The 18983-nt window shown below is 44.7% G+C and overlaps 1 protein-coding gene across 1 annotated transcript in view; it reads right to left on the bottom strand.

The window, feature by feature from the left end:
* LOC137355776 (non-receptor tyrosine-protein kinase TYK2-like) overlaps positions 1 to 14879 on the bottom strand; it is a 98703-nt gene extending 83824 nt beyond the window's left edge. The window contains 1 exon segment of the mRNA XM_068021279.1: positions 14699 to 14879. The gene's annotated coding sequence lies outside the window, so the exon portion shown is untranslated.
* Between the last annotated feature and the right edge of the window lie 4104 nt (positions 14880 to 18983).

The raw sequence follows: 18983 nt of genomic DNA, 5'->3' as shown, positions 1-18983 counted from the left end.
CTCTCATTCTTCCTCTGTATCTTATTCGTATAGTAATTACTCAAAACACACAAGCATGTACACACCCTTGTATAATTTCTCCTGAAAGGACTGTTCTAAATCATTGCCGGTGTGTGCATGTTTAAAGTAATTTTGCTACTTGTTTTTTTGAAATTTGTAGTCTGGTCTAAAGCAGAGGTGTTCACACTGGGGTTCCCAAGCTTACTGGATCCTTGTCCATGCTGAATGCTACAAGCATGGCATGCAAATTGTCGCCACACCAGCTCATGAAGTTTTATTGCCGTATACTAATGTGGAACATCTCCTAGAAGGAGAGCAAACAGATTGCTCTGGGTAACTGCTACTGTCTTTGTGAAGTTAGAGAACATGGTCCCAAGTTTGTGCTCATGTGTGGAAGAGGGCTTTTCCTCTGGTCTTACGAGGTTTAATCATGCCAGCCACTTTTGTGCTTTTCAATTGGAGGGACAATTAGTGCCATGCGACTGCTAAAAATGACCCAAACTCATTTCACTTGGATTTTTTTTTTGAGGCGGGGAGGTAGAGGAGAGTGGGGAGGAGGAGAGAGAGAGAGAAAAAAAAGAGTGATATTGATTGATCCTGGAATTACTGATCCACTGCCCCACTCGATACTCTTTTAAAAACTTCAAGCAATTTCTCAACCAGGTCAACAAGTGCGACAACTGACCTCAGTTCCTGTACTAGAGAGAAGAAAAAGATCAACAAGAGTTTCCAATCCTGACAGCTGTCTGCAGACTCTTGTTCAAAGTGCAAATGTGAACATTAGACAAGGACAGATTGAGCACCAATGGTTCCTGTACTGTGGTTCCCTGGTCAAGTTGCTCATTCACCCTGCAGCCCCCACTCTCATCCAAACGAGCTGAAAGATCCTCAAACCTGTTGGACAATCGCAAAGGCTGAGGCTCCTGCACTCTGGGTCCCCTTACCTGCCTCAGCTGCAGCCACACTCTCCTGAGCCTGACCACTGACCAAATCAGAAAACCCTATCCTAAGGGGTGTGACCGCCTCCTGGCACAGACTGTCCAGGTAACTTCCCCCTCCCTGATGTGTCGCAGTATCTGCAGCTCAGACTCCCGTTCAATGACTCTGAGCTGAAACTCTTCAAGCCGCAAACACTTACTGTCATTTGAATTTTATGTTATGTCTGAGTAAGCCTTATTGATGAGTCGCAATGACCTTAGTTAGACCTGCAGTGAATTTGAGTGGAATATGCTTACACTTTGCAGCAGCCACATGTCGGAGTTTTGACTTGCAAATGTGCTGTGTATCTCCACACAAAACATCCACTGTGCAAGCCAAGTGAAAAGAGGAAAAGCTGGAAATTTACCATTTCAGGGAAACCAGGGTTGGATAATGAATGCTATCTTGCCCATATCCCAGGGGGGGGGGGAAAAACTGCAGAGAATATGCTTCAGAAAAATCAAACGCACCTGGTTCCCAACCAATCATTCCACCACTCTTCCCATAGCACCATTTACTCAAAACAAAGCAACCTTTACCTGATCTGTCCCAACGCACACAACTTTGTTGATGTGGGTACTCTTAGTCGTCTATCTCAGTGATAGAGGTCCCTACGTTATTGACAAGCCTCTCATCCTTAGTGAGTCATTTCAGAAATATTACAAGTTGGCAGAATCTTCCACCTGCCACTCCAATCGTTTCTCAGTTCCTTCAGCAATGAGAGATACAGTGAGTCAGTGGCTCTGCAACACTAGGATCAGCTTAGTTGAAAAAAGTCTCTTTTCCCCTGCCCTGAATCCTCCCTCAGTGACTGTCACATCAACAGAAATCTGAATCCAATACACACAACTGGCAGACTTGAACAAACCAGTTCAGCAAGATTCAGGGAGGGTTTCAATTCATTTTCATTGAGCTTCTGTGATGAAACCCTTTCCATATCTCAGTGCACTGTCATAGCCTCAGTTACTCCCATGCTAGAATTTTTTAAAGAAATGGAAATCTGAAATGAAAACAAAGAATGCAGGGAATGTACAGCAGGTTTCACACTAAGAAGGGATGAAATGTGAACATTTCCAGGTTCTGACAAAGGGTCCACAGCTGAAACGTTATCCCATCTTTTTAGACATGCATGGATCTGCTGTGAATTTCCAGCATTCCCTCTTTTCACTTGGGTTGCACAGTGGATGTTTTGTGTGGAGATACACAGCACATTTGCAAGTCAAAACTTCAACATGTGGATTCTGCAAAGCACATTGCACCCACAAATGCACCCCATGGTGAACAAAGGTCACCGCGGCCCATCGATAAGGCTTACTCAGACGCAACATACAAACCAAATGCCAGCTCATACTCAGCCTCTCCCACTCAAGTAAATCCAAACAAACAAAACACAGCAAAAACCTTTCCAGTTTTAACATGCTGCAGCGTGCGGGAATACTCAATGTTCACACCAGACTTGCGCTGTCTTTATGTTTATCTCCTGTGGCACTACAAACAAACATTAGATATTATTCTTCTTCTTTGGCAGTCCCTCGGGAATGAGGATGACTTTCTTCCACTCCAGTGTTGTGGGTCCTTAGGTGACTGAATAGTCCAATTATGGATCCGCACACTCTGCCACAGGTGGAGCAGGTGGTGTTTTGTGAGGCGCGTGAATGGGATGCTCGAATTTCTGAATGCTCCTTCCACTGTTTGCACTTGATTCCAGCCTGGGCGCGTCAACATTGTTCGAACTGGCTGGCACCTTCGCGAATGCTGCTCCATTTTGGGCGGTCTCCGGCAAGAGATTCCCACGAATCAGTGGAATAGTCACATTTTTTCAGGGAACGGATGGAGTGGCTGAGAGACATTAGCAAGGTTAAGTCATTCAGACACTCGATGGGTGTTGTGGGTTTGGGCCCAGTGTAAGCCACTAGGTAATTTGTCTGTATATGATAAGAATTGTAAACATTAGGATAAGCAGTAGTTTGATATGTAGAGTGGCCTGTTTGTTCAGTCCAATCTACCTATGTGCCAATATTCCAAAAAACATTTTATTTAAAACTGTGGACAATTTAAGATTCCCACAGATCAGTCAGATGAATAGCAATAGGCAGATACAAAATAACTGATGAAAAAAAGCTGGAGAGATGAGGAGAATTTGTTTACACAGAGTTGCTGTGGTCAGAAATGTACTGCTTGAAAGGGCGATGAATGCAGATTGAAAAGGGAACTGGCTAAATACTTAAAAAGGAAAAAATTGCAAGGCGATGGGAAAGAATAGAGGAGCGGGACTAATTAGAAAGCTCTTTCAAAGAGCCAGCACAGTAAGACGGGCTGAATGGCCTCATTCTGTGCTGTAAGATTCTATACTGGTCATTGAGATGGCCAGAAGTTTATATAAATTTAGTACATTGCTATGGAGTTGAATGCAAGTCTTTTGTTATCATCACAATGGAGTTGGGAGAGAGCTTTCAGAAACTTGCCCCACCAGAGCCAACTAGCGGCTGGAGCCCACAGCAACACTGCGACAGCTGGTGTAACGAAACTCGATCAAAACAGAATTATTGTGACAAAGGAAGTAAGGTTTGTGAACAGGAAGTCCTGTGCAAGACATTTAACATATTCATTAAATACATGGCTAACATTATATTATACAAAAACACCTCTCTTAAGTCAGTACACATTAGTGTGTTAATGTGCTCATGTGATCATTTCAGTTAATCACCTCAGATAGCTCTCTCAACCTGTGCCAGACCTGTAACCACTATACCAGCTCAAAACACTCACTGCAGTCACAGCTCAAATTTGGAGTGATGAAATCTATAGATTAAGAGTTATGTTTAAGGTTCAAAAAAGCTGACAAATCCACATCAATACTTCACTGAAATTCCAGTGCTGCTAATATCCTAGTGACAACGAAGCAGAACTGAGTTGATCCCAGTGAGTCTACACGGAGGGAGAGAATAAGTTACAATAGCACATTTCTTGACTGAGAGAGAGCGAGCACAATCAACTCAATCCACAGTAGCTCGCAGTCCCTCACAAAACCTTTGTTCGAGATCTGGAACTAGGTCATTGTCACTGTTCAGAAGTGCACAGGTTAAGTGTGAACAACAAAAAATGTAGGGACAAGAGTAAAGAATGAATGTGAACAATACATACAAATGGAACAGGGACTGAGTGGTTCGGTAGATTTAACACTGGTCTTCCACCTCTGAGAACAGTTGCTATCGATAATTCAGGGCATCTGTCCAAGTTTACAGAGCTATGCCCATCACTCGATCAGTCTGGGCTAGATTCACAATGTAAGCAATCTTTATTGAACAAAAATAAATGATACTAAAATAAAAGCAAAATACTGCGGATGCTGGAAATCTGAAATAAAAACAAGAAATGCTGGAACCACTCAGCAGGTCTGGCAGCATCTGTGGAAAGAGAAGCAGAGTTAACGTTTCAGGTCACTGACCCGAAACGTTAACTCTGCTTCTCTTTCCACAGATGCTGCCAGACCTGCTGAATGGTTCCAGCATTTCTTGTTTTTATATTATAATAAAAAAAATGACACCCCCTGTTTGTCTTGAAGCTGTTAACTCTTCCTCGAACACTGCTACACAGGATACAGAAAGGTCTTCAGGGTCTCACGCAAGTGAGTGCCAACAGCTGTTCATGAAGTTATCACAGCTGAACTCAGTACCATTGACACCCAACAACACACAAGGGTCACAGCCAGGAGTAGCTCACCTCCCTCACCCAGAGTTACGAAGGTGAATTGCAGCACTCCAACTGCTGCCTAGAATGCAATCAGCTCACTCAGCAGAGGCAAGGAAACTAAAGTGGCTCCTTCTTGTCTGTCTGCTTCATCATCACACCCAACTGTACCTCTAAAACATTGCCATTGTGGAAGTAAAAACAAGAAATGCTGGAAATACTCAGCAGGTCTGGCAGCATCTGTGGAGAGAGAAGCAGAGTTAACGTTTCAGGTCAGTGACCCTTCATCGGAACTGAACTGGTTCCGAAGAAGGGTCAGTGACCTGAAACGTTAACTCTGCTTTTCTCTCCACAGATGCTGCCAGACCTGCTGAGTATTTCCAGCATTTCTTGTTTTTATTTCAGATTTGCAGCATCCGCAGTATTTTGCTTTTATGCCATTGTGGAAGTCTTGTCTTTGGTTCTGAGATAGGGAGCCCACTGTTCCTGCCAGCTACCTGAATTATTTTTGACTGATCTAAAATGCCCTGAGCAGGAACATCATCAGTTTGGTGGTGAGCTGAGCTTATTATGGTTAGTGGTTGTACCACAAACGCACGTTTTTTACTGAACGGAAAAATGCAGCACAGCCTGAAGCATTGGGTTTCAGGCTCACCACTCATTTATCAGCATATGAAACCCTTACAAAGAATTAGGCCACAAATCTTCTCCCAAGTTTCTCAAGTGAAGGTATGCCAAGGTGACAATGCTGGAGCATATCTTACAGCCCCTCCCACAAGCAGCAGCACCTCACATAGCTGTCCTCAGTTTGGAAGAATAGGTGAGTGCTGCAAGGAAGCTCGATTAATCAAGAGATCGGTTTTCAAATGTTATTATAGCTATAGCCAAGAACTGTCCAAAGTGAAGCTGAAAAACTTTGATCCCCAACTATACAGGCACTGTGGTATTATTCAACTCCCAAGTATTTTGTCAGACCTTTCCTCAGCTATTTAAATAGAATTAAGTAAAATGTACAGCACAGAAACAGGCCACTGAAACCAATAGTTCCCCAAATCACAACAGCCAGCTATCTCTTCAATGGTTCCAGAGTTTTTGCATTCACTGTGGTACACAGAGACCATGTCAGGTGTGGAACACTCTGTGAAGAGGTGCTTCCTGACATCACTCCTGAACTTGCCTGTTATCAGCCTGCACCTCTGATCCTTTCACCAACCTTGAAATATGACTCAAGATTAACCTTTTGTATTTCAATTAATACCTGATCCACTTCGATGAGGTGCCCTTTCAAGGTTGAAGAGCCTGAGTTTTATCAGGCCTCTAAGTCTAAGGATCAGCCTCGCGTCCTTTCTCCATGGCTTTGATGTTCCTCTCATGCCCTGTGACCAGAAGTGAATGCAGTATTTAAGTTGGACTCTGACTGCAGCACAAGTGTTTTGGTCTTACAACTGACTTGGCTTCATGGTTCAACATTTTCTTTCCTTTATTGACTGCTGTTCTGCAATGGCTAGACTTGGTTAGTGTCGAGTCTACCATCAACATACCCAGCTTCTCCTTCAGCCAGTTCAACATCAGTCATTAAGTCTGCTATGCTCTTTTTTTTGTTTCAGTTGCTGACATCATGCACTTAGTGTGTTAAAAGTCAGCTAGCAGCACTCTGCCCCAGTTACATAGACCCTTCTGTAGCACAACAAACAGAAATAACAGCAAACATCAGCACTGGTGCGACAGCCTCCAGACATTAGTGATGGCCTGGCCAAGGCACTTCCCCCCATCAGATGCTCCACAGTAATTGCTAGAACCGGAAAAGCGAACAAAAGCTCAACTACAGCCTTATTGTTTGGCTGACTCCATTATATTATGTAGGGAATTTTTAGTGACAGGCCAAGATGAAAGGGTCAAGGCCTAATGTGCCAGACACTACCGTGATTAAACAGAATGAAAGACACAGCCGTGAGTAAACAGTCAAACTTGGAGATTATCAGCTGTAGGAGAAGGAATAACTGAGGGAGGGAAGGGAGGCCAGCGTTTTGGGGTGCAGGAATTGAACAGAAATTTTCATTGGGACTTTAAGAACACAGCTGGTTGTTTGGTATTAGATTGAGAGTGTTGGGGAAAGTGTTTTGGTTGAGCTGGTAGCCTATTATCCTGGAATCATAGGAAACTGTGTGATGTGCGTTCAACATGGCAGCGATGTTGGGAGGACGTGGTGGCACAGGGGGAGGGAGGCAGCATATTTGAAAGCAACAAGTGAGGCAAGCTTAGAGAACTATTGACAAAATAAAGAAAGCAATTAAAGCTGTGGTGAGGAGAGAGATGAACGCTGGAAGAGGAGGGTCACCTATCAGATGATAAGCTTTTAACATCGAGATGATTCCAGGATGATAGGCTACCAGCTCAACCAAAACACTTTCCCCAATACTCACAATCTAACAACTGAACAACCAGCTGTGTTCTCAAAGTCCCAACGAAAATTTCCATGCATCCACAAGAACATTAGTTTCTCCACTGGCAGGGAGAAAAAGAATCAAGAGTGAAAGCAAGAGTCCAGGGCCAAGGCAGCAAAGAATTCTCAAAGAGAACTCCAGGCAGCTGATTCACACTGCAAAACAAAGCGGGACTGGCTCGTGGAGTGGGATGTATTACAGGGTATTCGGCAAGAGGGAGATAACAGTGGTCAGATACTGAGAGTGTAAGGAAAATGTGTAGGAGACTAGCTCATTTACCAGGACAATGGGATACAAGTTGGCTGACTGACAAGCTGTTCAAGCACATTTCAGGATAATAAACGACTGGACAGTGCTGTGAGCCAAGATAATCAAAGAAAAGTGGAGCAATTGCTGATGGTGAACGGAGCCACCAAGAAAGCTGACTGTACTGGACAGTGAGACACACTTGATGAACTTGACTTTGCTTTGCAAGAACTTGAACTGTTGTAGAGTTATTCCAGAGACAACAGATGAGCTCAGTGAGGAGAGGGAGAGATTTCTAGCTACAGGATATCAAAGGTAGGTAATTCAGAAACAGAGTTCAAGCTAACAACCTGGGCCATTACAACAGACAGCACAAACTGCCTTCTGACTGGCGGAAATCAAACACAAATCATCAGCTGCTGCATCGATTCAGCTGCTAACTCCTGACTATACTCTAATACAAATCAATAGCTTCAATGAAAAAAACCTTTCAGGCACATCTCCAAATCTCTCTGCCCGGCTCCAAATTCTACTGTTCTAGAACCAATGATAAGGCAATAAGACAGTCAAATGTAAAACAGGTTAGGGCAGCAGCAGAGTGGTTCAGTGCATCACAGACAGACTGGATATTAGAATATAAGAACTAGGAGCAGGAGTAGGCAATTCAGCCCCTCGAGCCTGCTCCGCCATTCAATACGATCATGGCTGATCTCATCTTGGCCTCAACTCCATTTTCCTGCCCCTTCTCCATATCCCTTCAACCCATTACTAATTAAAAATCTATCTCCTCCTTAAATTTACTCAATGTCACAGCATCCACCGCACTCTGAGGCAGTGAATTCCACACTCACGACCCTTTCAGAGAAGTAATTTCTCCTCATCTCTGTTTTAAATCTGCTGCCCCTTATCCTAAAACTATGATCTCTCGTTATAGATTGCCCCACAAGAGAAAACATCCTCTCTACGTCTACTTTGTCAATCCCCTTAATCATCTGATATACCTCAATTAGATCTCCTCTCATTCTTCTAAACTCTAAAAAGTAAAGGCCTAAACTGCTCAAACTCTCTTCACAAGACAAGTCCCCCATCTCTGGAATCAATCTAGTGAACCTCCTCTGAACTGCCTCCAATACAACTACATCCTTTCTCAAGTTAGGGGACCAAAGCTGTACGCAATACTCCAGGTGCGGTCCAACACTTGCCTACTTTTATACTCTAATCCTTACGCAATAAATGCCAAAATTCCATTTGCCTTCCTTATTACCTACTGTACCTGCAAACTAGTTTTCTGCGATTCATGCACGAGGACACCCAGATCCCTCTGCACTGATGCACTCTGAAGTTTCTCTCCATTTAGATAATAATTTGCCTTTCTATTCTTGCGACCAAAATGGATAACCTCACACTAATCCACGTTAAAATCCATCTGCCAAATTTTGGCCCATTTATCTAACCTATCCATATCCATTTGTAGATTTTTTATTTCTTTATTGGAACTTACTGTCCCACCTATTTTAGTGTCATCTGCAAATTCGGCTATAGTACCTTCTATCCCTGCATCCAAGTCATTAATATAGATTGTAAAAAGTTGGGGCCCGAGGAACAAACCCTGTGGCACCCCACTAGTTACATGTTGCCAACCAGAAAAAGACCCATTTATCCCGACTCTGTTTTCTGTTGGTTAGCCAATCCTCTATCCAAGCCAATAAATTGCCCCTAACCCCATGTGATCTTACCTTGTGTATTAACCTTTTGTGCGGCACCTTATCAAATGCCTTCTGGAAGTCCAGATATACTACATCTACAGGATCCCCATTATCCACTTTGCTTGTCACAGCTTCGAAGAACTCTAGCAAATTAGTCAAACATGATTTACCCTTCATAAAACCATGCTGACTCTGATGGATTGTGTTTTGACTTTCTAAATGTCCTGTTATTACTTCCTTAATAATGGATTCTAACAATTTCTCAACAACAGATGTTAAACTAACTGGTCTATAGTTTCCTACTTTCTGCCTCCCTCCCTTTTTGAATAAGGATGTTATATTAGCTTTCTCCCAATCCACTGGAACCTTTCCCAAATCCAGAAAATTTTGGATTATACCCAATGGATCCACTATCTCCACTGCCACTTCCTTTAAGACCCTAGGATGTAGGCCATCAAGCCTGGGGACTTGTCTGCCTTCAACCCCAATAGTTTGCTCAGTATTTTTTCCCTAGTGATGATGACTGTTCTAAGTTCCTCCCTTTCTATAACCTCTGCATTACCTGGTACTATTGGGATGGTACTCGGGTCCTCCACCGTGAAAACTGAAGCAAAATACTGATTTAGTGTCTCTGCCATTTCTGTGTTCCCTTCTATTAACTCCCCAGTCTCATCCTCCAACAGACCAACATTCACTTCAACTACTCTCTTCCCTTTTATACACTTATAAAAGCTTTTGCTATCCGGTTTTATATTTTGCGCTAGTTTTCTTTCATAATTTACCTGTGCTCTTTTTATTACTTTTTTAGTAACCCTTTGTTTATTATTAAAAGTTTCCCAATCTTCCAGCCTGCCACTGGCAGTTGCAATATGATATGCCTTAGTTTTTGTCTTTTATGTTATCCTTAACTTCCTTGCTTCGGCATGGGTGTTTTCTCCCCCTCCCAGAATCGTTCTTCCTCTCTGGAATATATTTTAGTTGGGAGGAATTGAATATCTCCTTAAACATCTGCCACTGCTCGTCAACTGTCCTACCTTGTAGTCTTCCTGCCCAGTCCACTAGGACCAGATCTGTCCTCATACCTAAATAATTACCTTTGTTTAACTCCAGAACGCTTGTGTGGGACTCCAGCTTCTCGCCCTCAAACTGAATTTGAAATTCTAGCATGCTATGATCACTTCTTCCTGCAGGATCCTTAGCAATGAGATCATTTTTTAGTCCCACCTCATTACACAACACCAAATCTGGAATAGCCTGCTCCCTGGTTGGTTCCACAACATATTGCTCCAAAAAACAATCTCTAATACATTCAATGAACTCTCCCTCGAGGCTACCCTTGCCAATTTGACTAATCCCGTCTATATGCATATTAAAATCACCCATGATTATTGCCGTACCTTTCTTACAAGCCCCCAGTATTTCCTGATTATTGGCTCACACCTCAATTCAGCATTAGTTTCCAGTCTTATCCACGCAAAGGGTTTTTGCGTATCCACACTGAGGGGCGGTGTGCAGGAGACTACGAGGGCCAATCACTGCCAAGAGCTGGCTACAGATGATAATCTAAGAGTGCACGGAGTTCTCACAACAAACAGGAACAGAAATAAAAGCCTTGTATCTAGATGGCAACTTGCATGTTCCAAAGCATTTCCGTGAGTTAGTGTTAAAGCAAAAGCAAAATACTGCAGATGCTGGAAATCTGAAATAAAAACAAAGTGCTGGAAATATCCAGCAGGTCAGGCAGCATCTGTGGAGAGGGAAGCAGAGTTAACGTTTCAGGTCTGTGACCTTTCATCAGAACTCAGTGCTCTGATGAAAGGTCACAGACCTGAAACATTAACTCTGCTTCTCTCTGTAGTTAGTTTTGAAGTGTTCTTTTGTAGGGAAATACAGGAGCCCATTTGCATAGGTCCCATAACCAACAATGAAATCAATGAACAATCAATCTGGTGTTGGTGGGGTTGGCTGAAGGAGGACGGTTTGCTAGCACAAAACGTGAACACCCCTTTTCTTTGAATAGTGGCATCGAGATGCTTTGCGTCCACCTGAACGTCAAAAATGCAGCATCCCCCCAGTACTGCACTGGGACTGTTCAGCCTGGATTATGTGATTACATGGCATAAGTGGTACTTCAACTCATGACTTACTGACTCAAGTCTAGAAAAACAAACAACCAAAAGAATAAGTTAGGCAGTTCCCAATGCATGACAAAAACATACCCATTAATAACGCAAGAAAAGCAAGATATGGCAAGAAACTTCCTCCTCCTGCCTCTCACCAATCTGCTGTGAAAAATCAACCCAAAAACTTCACGCAAGAATAACCTGCTCTCAAGCTACTTATTTCAGTGACTGGGTCAACAAAGCTGACATCAAGAAAAATAAAACTCGAAATAATAAAAGCAAGCTTTGAAAATAAGTTGATTTGGCTTAGGGGAAAACAGGACTGGGTCACCTCAGGTTACTGGAATAATAGCTTACTTTGGCACAGGAACTCAGTTCCAAAGAAGCATAATGGAAGAGGGCTGGAATTAACATGTGGAATAGACAGGCTCCAAGCAGAAGCATCTGCACTCTTACATCAGTTACTTCAGCAACGTGCACCAGTTTCGGGAACTCGGCAAATCTCAGAGTTATCACAGGGATTTAAGGTACAGTTGGAAGGGTAGGGAATGCAAAAGTGGAATTAACTTGAGGAGCTAGATATAGAGAACAAAAAGGAAGCCACGATGTCATTAGAGTTAAAAGTCAAACGAGACAATAAAACTCAAATGGTCAAAATGCATCAACTGAATCACTTGGTGATGAGCATGTTATACTCTGCATCTAACAAGATAAAATTATAAAACAGTGCAATAAAATAACAGGTTTAACATCTGCATCGGGAAGCAAAAAGATCACTTGCACCAGTTTTGCAAGTTGTGCCCCAGATCGACATGAATATCTGTGACCTGGGTATATGTATTTTTACAATGACCTTAGTTTGCCAAATTTTAAGCAGAGAAAGAAATTGCTCACCATTTTAAAAAACATACTTGACTGTGCAATTCCTTCCCCTCGGCAACAGAAATAAAGGTTAACCATCGGCGACAATGGGATTATACACATTTTGATCAGAGCTGTACAATAGCAGACATGGATATAGTCCTAGTTTATAGATATAAACCTGAAAGCACCTAATGATCTGCATTTGATACCCTGTACAGATTACAAGAGTGACAGAAACAAAGCATCCCTGGCTTGGGTTGAAGACATGGTTACTGAAGCTGAGCAAATTTCTAAGCCAACCTTGTGGTGTTTGAACGTTAACAGTTGGAACACCCACCACTGACAGCCCAATACACCAATAAGCACTGAGAAAAATGAGAAATGAACAACTTCGCTCCCTAAAATACACACATTAAAAAAATTACAGAAACTCAAAGCAGCAATGGGAAAAAAAGAAATGTAAACTATATTCAGGCTAGTTTCTTAACTTATGTTTTGCTTACATTTTTCCACATGATTGTACAAAGCGATCACAGAGATATTAACAACTTGTATTTATATCGCGGCTTCAGTGCAGTAAAACATCAGAGGAGTGTTATCAAACAAAATCTGACACTGAGTCACATGAGATATTAGGACAGGTGACCAAAACCTGGGTCAAAGATGCAAATTTAGAGTCTTAAAAGGAGGAGAGAGAGATAAAGAGATGGAGGGGTTCAGGGAGGGAATTCCAGAGATTAGAGCCCTAGCAACTGAAGGTATGGCTAACAATGCCTGAATGATTAAAATAGCGGATGCTCAAGAGGTCAAAATTGGAGGAAAAGTGTGACAACTGATCATTTTTGTTTCAAAAAAAGGACTATTTAACTGGAAAACATGCAAGCTAAAAACTGAACGTTAGTAAAATCACATCATCCAGTCCCAACTTTAGCTGTTTCTCCAGAATTTAATGGAATTTAATTTTGTCAGTTTGATTTCCAAGTTTTCCCTCAAGCTCTCATTAGATGAACAGAAATGCAAATAAACTGGCAACAAATTGGTTAATAACTCAGCTCTGCTGTTATGCAATTTATATCCTGATATTATAATCTTGTATATATGTACCCATACTCTACATTAGTTATTGCATAACTACCATTAATCAGTAACATCTGCTCGAGTTGTATCTTGAATCAGTCTATACATATGATACACATGACAGAAACCCATTTTACAAATATACAATTAGAAAACAAAGCATTAACAAGGATTAGTTCTGTCCTCATTTGACTCTTAGGGTCGAGAATTAAACCATTACTGGGGTGACTGAAGACTCACAGGTGTCTGCCCTTGCTGTCGGGTGTTCCCATATGAAACTCTATCTCTGCCATATGATCCAGTCCCTATCATGCCTCTTGTGTCTAGTTGTTGCCCTCAATCTCATAAGTGTGGTGCAAATGATTATTCTATTTCAGATGGGAGAAAGGTTTTGATCTCAAATTCCCTCCTTTCTGTAAACTGCCAAAGTGGACACTCAGAGCTATAATTAAACTTTTAACTAGATGCATATTTAGACGTGCATCTTCCATTACTAAATTATGACTCATTGCTCTATCCGTTTAACTGGCCTTTGCCTCAACTCAAATCACTATTCATCTGTGCTCCCTAAACCTGCACGTCTTCACCTTTTAACTTCATCTGTCTGTGCCATAACTCTATGTACTCTGTGTCTGTCCTGACATACCCCTCTTTAGTTCTGTGATCTCTATGTACACTCTTAAAGGCATGGACTTCAGAAGGTATTACAGCTGGGCTTTGACTGCACCCTGAGCCAAGTGTCATGCCCACCCAACACTAAAATCCACACACCCTCACTAGCACCCCATCCACCCACGACCAGCAGGAGACATTGGGGAGCAGTCAGGAACAGGACACCCAACTGGTTTTACTTTGCCCACTTGCTAACCCCAAAGCAACAGAGAACGTTTCAGACCAAGACCTCCCTACCCCCTCCCCACCCCTTGGATTCCACTCCCTGCAACACCTCCCTCCATCCCGGACCCACTTCCCAGCCCCCCAACAACCAGACCTCCCACCCTCAACGCCCCCAGCCCGGGACCCAGCTCTCCATCCCGATGCGCAGCCATCCTGGACCATCCTCCCAGCTTCCCCCGCACTCCAGACCCTCTCCCTACACACCATCACCACCCCCCCCCCCCCCACACATATCCAGACCTTCCCTCCCAGCTCCCACCCTACCTGGACCATCCTCCCAGACCCCCCACACCCAAATCTCCCTCACTTAACCCCCTTCACCCCAGAGCCTCCTCCCACCACCTCCATCAAAGCCAGACCCCTCTCAGCTCCCCTCTCTCTGGGAGGGGGGGGGGGAATACCAGCACTCCTACCCCTCTCTCCGGGGGGGTATCACCACCCCAACCCCTCTCTCTCTGGGGGGGGGGGGGGGGAACACCCCCCCCACCCCTCTCTCTCTGAGGGGGGGGAAACCCCCCCCCACCCCTCTCTCTCTGAGGGGGGGAAACCCCCCCCCACCCCTCTCTCTCGGGGGGGGGGGGGGGGGGGGGAAAGAACACCCCGCACCGCTCTCTCCGACGGAAACACCCGCCCCCTCTCCCCTGGGGGAAACACCCCCAAAACGGGTACCCACCTTCGATGACGTCAGTGTCGCCGCCGCCCCATCGCCGTCCAGGATAACGCGCGCGATTCCGCTCTCCTTCGCCTCAACAGCTCCCGGTGCCGGTAACCGGACTGGTGTCGCGCTGACCACTGCCGCTTCCCGAGCGCTCCTCACCCGCCGCCACCGATCGCTGCAGGCCCCAACTGCCCGCCCCCCGGAACTGACGGCACCGCGACCGCGCTGCGCATGCGCCAGTAGCCCAGCGCATTCTGGGAGTTGTAGTCTTTCCCTTGCAATATGAAACTGTAATAGCAGATTATCGAGTAATACAGCACAGAAAGAGGCCCTTCAGCCCGTTCACAGCGACTGTTGACATGCTGTTCTCCCTTCGTCAGATACAGGAGAAATGCCGTGAACAACAGATGCCCCTCTACATTGCTTTCATTGATCTCACCAAAGCCTTTGACCTCGTCAGCAGACGTGGTCTCTTCAGACTACTAGAAAAGATCGGATGTCCACCAAAGCTACTAAGTATCATCACCTCATTCCATGACAATATGAAAGGCACAATTCAACATGGTGGCTCCTCATCAGAGCCCTTTCCTATCCTGAGTGGTGTGAAACAGGGCTGTGTTCTCGCACCCACACTTTTTGGGATTTTCTTCTCCCTGCTGCTTTCACATGCGTTCAAATCCTCTGAAGAAGGAATTTTCCTCCACACAAGATCAGGGGGCAGGTTGTTCAACCTTGCCCGTCTAAGAGCGAAGTCCAAAGTACGGAAAGTCCTCATCAGGGAACTCCTCTTTGCTGACGATGCTGCTTTAACATCTCACACTGAAGAGTGTCTGCAGAGTCTCATCGACAGGATTGCAGCTGCCTGCAACGAATTTGGCCTAAACATCAGCCTCAAGAAAACGAACATCATGGGGCAGGACGTCAGAAATGCTCCATCCATCAATATTGGCGACAACGCTCTGGAAGTGGTTCAAGAGTTCACCTACCTAGGCTCAACTATCACCAATAACCTGTCTCTAGATGCAGAAATCAACAAGCGCATGGGAAAGGCTTCCACTGCTATGTCCAGACTGGCCAAGAGAGTGTGGGAAAATGGTGCACTGACACGGAACACAAAAGTCTGAGTGTATCAGGCCTGTGTCCTCAGTACCTTGCTCTACGGCAGCGAGGCCTGGACAACGTATGTCAGCCAAGAGCGACGTCTCAATTCATTCCATCTTCGCTGCCTCCGGAGAATACTTGGCATCAGGTGGCAGGACCGTATCTCCAACACAGAAGTCCTTGAAGCGGCCAACACCCCCAGCTTATACACACTACTGAGTCAGCGGCGCTTGAGATGGCTTGGCCATGTGAGCCGCATGGAAGATGGCAGAATCCCCAAAGACACATTGCACAGCGAGCTCGCCACTGGTATCAGACCCACCGGCCATCCAGGTCTCCGCTTTAAAGACGTCTGCAAACGCGACATGAAGTCCTGTGACATTGATCACAAGTCGTGGGAGTCAGTTGCCAGCGTTCGCCAGAGCTGGCGGGCAGCCATAAAGGCGGGGCTAAAGTGTGGCGAGTCGAAGAGACTTAGTAGTTGGCAAGAAAAAAGACAGAGGCGCAAGGGGAGAGCCAGCTGTGTAACAGCCCCAACAAACAAATTTCTCTGCAGCACCTGTGGAAGAGCCTGTCACTCTAGAATTGGCCTTTATAGCCACTCCAGGCGCTGCTTCTCAAACCACTGACCACCTCCAGACGCTTATCCATTGTCTCTCGAGATAAGGAGGCCGAAGAAGAGTCTTTCCCCTGGAATATGAAACTGAAATAGCAGATTATCGAGTGATACAGCACAGAAACAGGCCCTTCAGCCCATCATGTGTGTGCTGGCCATCAAGCACATATCTATTCTAATCCCATTTTCCAGCACTTGACCCGTAGCCTTGTATGCTATTGCGTTTCAAGTGCTCATCTAAATACTTCTTCAATGTTGTGAGGGTCCCTGCCTCGACCACCTCTTCAGGTAGTGTGTTCCAGATTCCAACCATGCTCTGGGTGAAAATGGTTCCCCTCAAATCCCCTCTGAACCTCCTGCCCCTCACCTTAAATCTATGCCCCCCTGGTTATTGATCCCTCCACTAAGGGAAAAAGTTTCTTCCTATCTATCCTATCAATGCCCCTCATAATTTTGTATACTTCAATCATGTGCCCCCTCACCCTTATCTGCTCTAAGGAAAACAACCCTAGCCTTTTCAGTTTCCCTTCATGGCTGCAACGCTCCAGAACAGGCAACATCCTGGTGAATCTCCTCTGCACTTCTCCAGTGCAATCACATCCTTCCTGTAGTGTGGTGACCAGAACTGTACACAGTACTCCAGCTGTGGCCTAACTAGCATTTTATACAGCTCCATCATAACCTCCCTGCTCTTATATTCTACGCCTCGGCTAATAAAGCCAAGGATCCCATATGCCTTCCGAACCACCTTATCCACCTGTGCTGCTGCCTTCAGTGATCTATGGACAAGTACACCAAGGTCCCTCTGACCTTCTGTACTTCCTAGGGTCCTACCATCCATTGTATATTCCCTTGCCTTGTTAGTGTTCCCAAAATGCATCACCTCACACTTCTCAGGATTAAATTCCATCTGCCACTGCTCCGCCCAACTTACCAGCCCATCTATATCATCCTGTAATCTAAGACTTTCCTCCTCATTATTTACGACACCACCCAATTTCATGTCATCTGCAAACTTACTGATCATACCTCCTATATTCATGACTAAATCATTAACGTACACTACAAACAGTAAGGGTCCCTGCGGTACACCACTGGTCACAGGCCTCCACTCGCAATCACCCTCTGCCTCCTGCCACTAAGCCAATTTTGGATCCAATTTGCCCAATTGCCCTGGATCCCATGGGTTCTTACCTTCTTAACCAATCTCCCATGCGGGACCTTATCAAAAGCCTTACTGAAGTCCATGTAGACTACACCAACTGCTTTACCCTCATCTCCACATCTAGTCACCTCCTCGAAAAACTCAATCAAGTTTCTTAGACACGATCTCCCCCTGACAAAGCCATGCCAACTATCCCTGATTAATCCCTGCCTCTCCAAGTGGAGATTAATCCTGTCGCTCAGAATTTTTCCAATAGTTTCCTAACCACTGACAGACTCACCAGCCTGTAATTACCTGGTTTATCCCTGCTACCCTTCTTGAATAGTGGCACCACATTCACTGTCTTCCAGTCCTCTCATATGGCCAGAGAGGATTTGAAAATTTCTGTCAGAACCCCTGCTATCGCCTCCTTTGCCCCACATAGCAGCCTGGGATACATCTCATCTGGGCCTGGGGATTTATCCACCTTTAAGCCCACTAAAACAGTTAACACTTCCTCCCTTTCAATGCTAATTTGTTCAAGTATATCACAATCCCCCTCCCTGATCTCGACACCTGCATTGTCCTTCTCCATTGTGAACACAGATGAAAAGTAATCATTTAAAACCTCACTTACGTCCTCATTCAGCCCATCCAGTCAGTGCTGGCTCTTTGCAAGAGCAATCCAGTTCGACCTACTTGCCCGCTCTTCCTCCTGCAATTTCTTCTACTTCAGGAAGTTAGCCAATTCCCTTTGGAAGGCTATTATTAAATCTATATCTACTGTTTTAGCAGGCAGTGCATCCCAAATTCTAACCACTCATTTCATAAAAAAAGGTTTTCCTCAAGTCACCTCTGGTTCTTTTGCGAATCATCTTAATCTGTGCCCTCTGGTTATTGACCCTTCAGCCACTGGAAACAGTTTCTCTTTATTTACTCTATCTAAACGCTTCATGATTTTAAGGACCTCTGTTAAGTCTCCTCTTAGCCTTTACAGCCTCTTCTCCCTGCTGCTTTCACATGCGTTCAAGTCTTCAGAAGAAGAAATTTTCCTCCACACAAGATCAGGTGGCAGGTTGTTCAACCTTGCCCGTCTTAGAGCGAAGACCAAAGTACGGAAAGTCCTAATCAGTGAACTCCTCTTTGCTGACGATGCTGCATTAACATCTCACACAGAAGAGTGTCTGCAGAGTCTCATCGACAGGTTTGCGTCTGCCTGCAACGAATTTGGCCTAACCATCAGCCTCAAGAAAACGAACATCATGGGACAGGACGTCAGAAATGCTCCATCCATCAATATCGGCGACCACGCTCTGGAAGTGGTTCAAGAGTTCACCTACCTAGGCTCAACCATCACCAGTAACCTGTCTCTCGATGCAGAAATCAACAAGCGCATGGGAAAGGCTTCCACTGCTATGTCCAGACTGGCCAAGAGAGTG

Source organism: Heterodontus francisci, chromosome 43, assembly GCF_036365525.1.
Source record: "Heterodontus francisci isolate sHetFra1 chromosome 43, sHetFra1.hap1, whole genome shotgun sequence".
Lineage (NCBI taxonomy): Eukaryota > Metazoa > Chordata > Chondrichthyes > Heterodontiformes > Heterodontidae > Heterodontus > Heterodontus francisci.
Note: the sequence above shows the minus strand (reverse complement) of the source record. Positions and strands in the feature narration are given on the sequence as shown.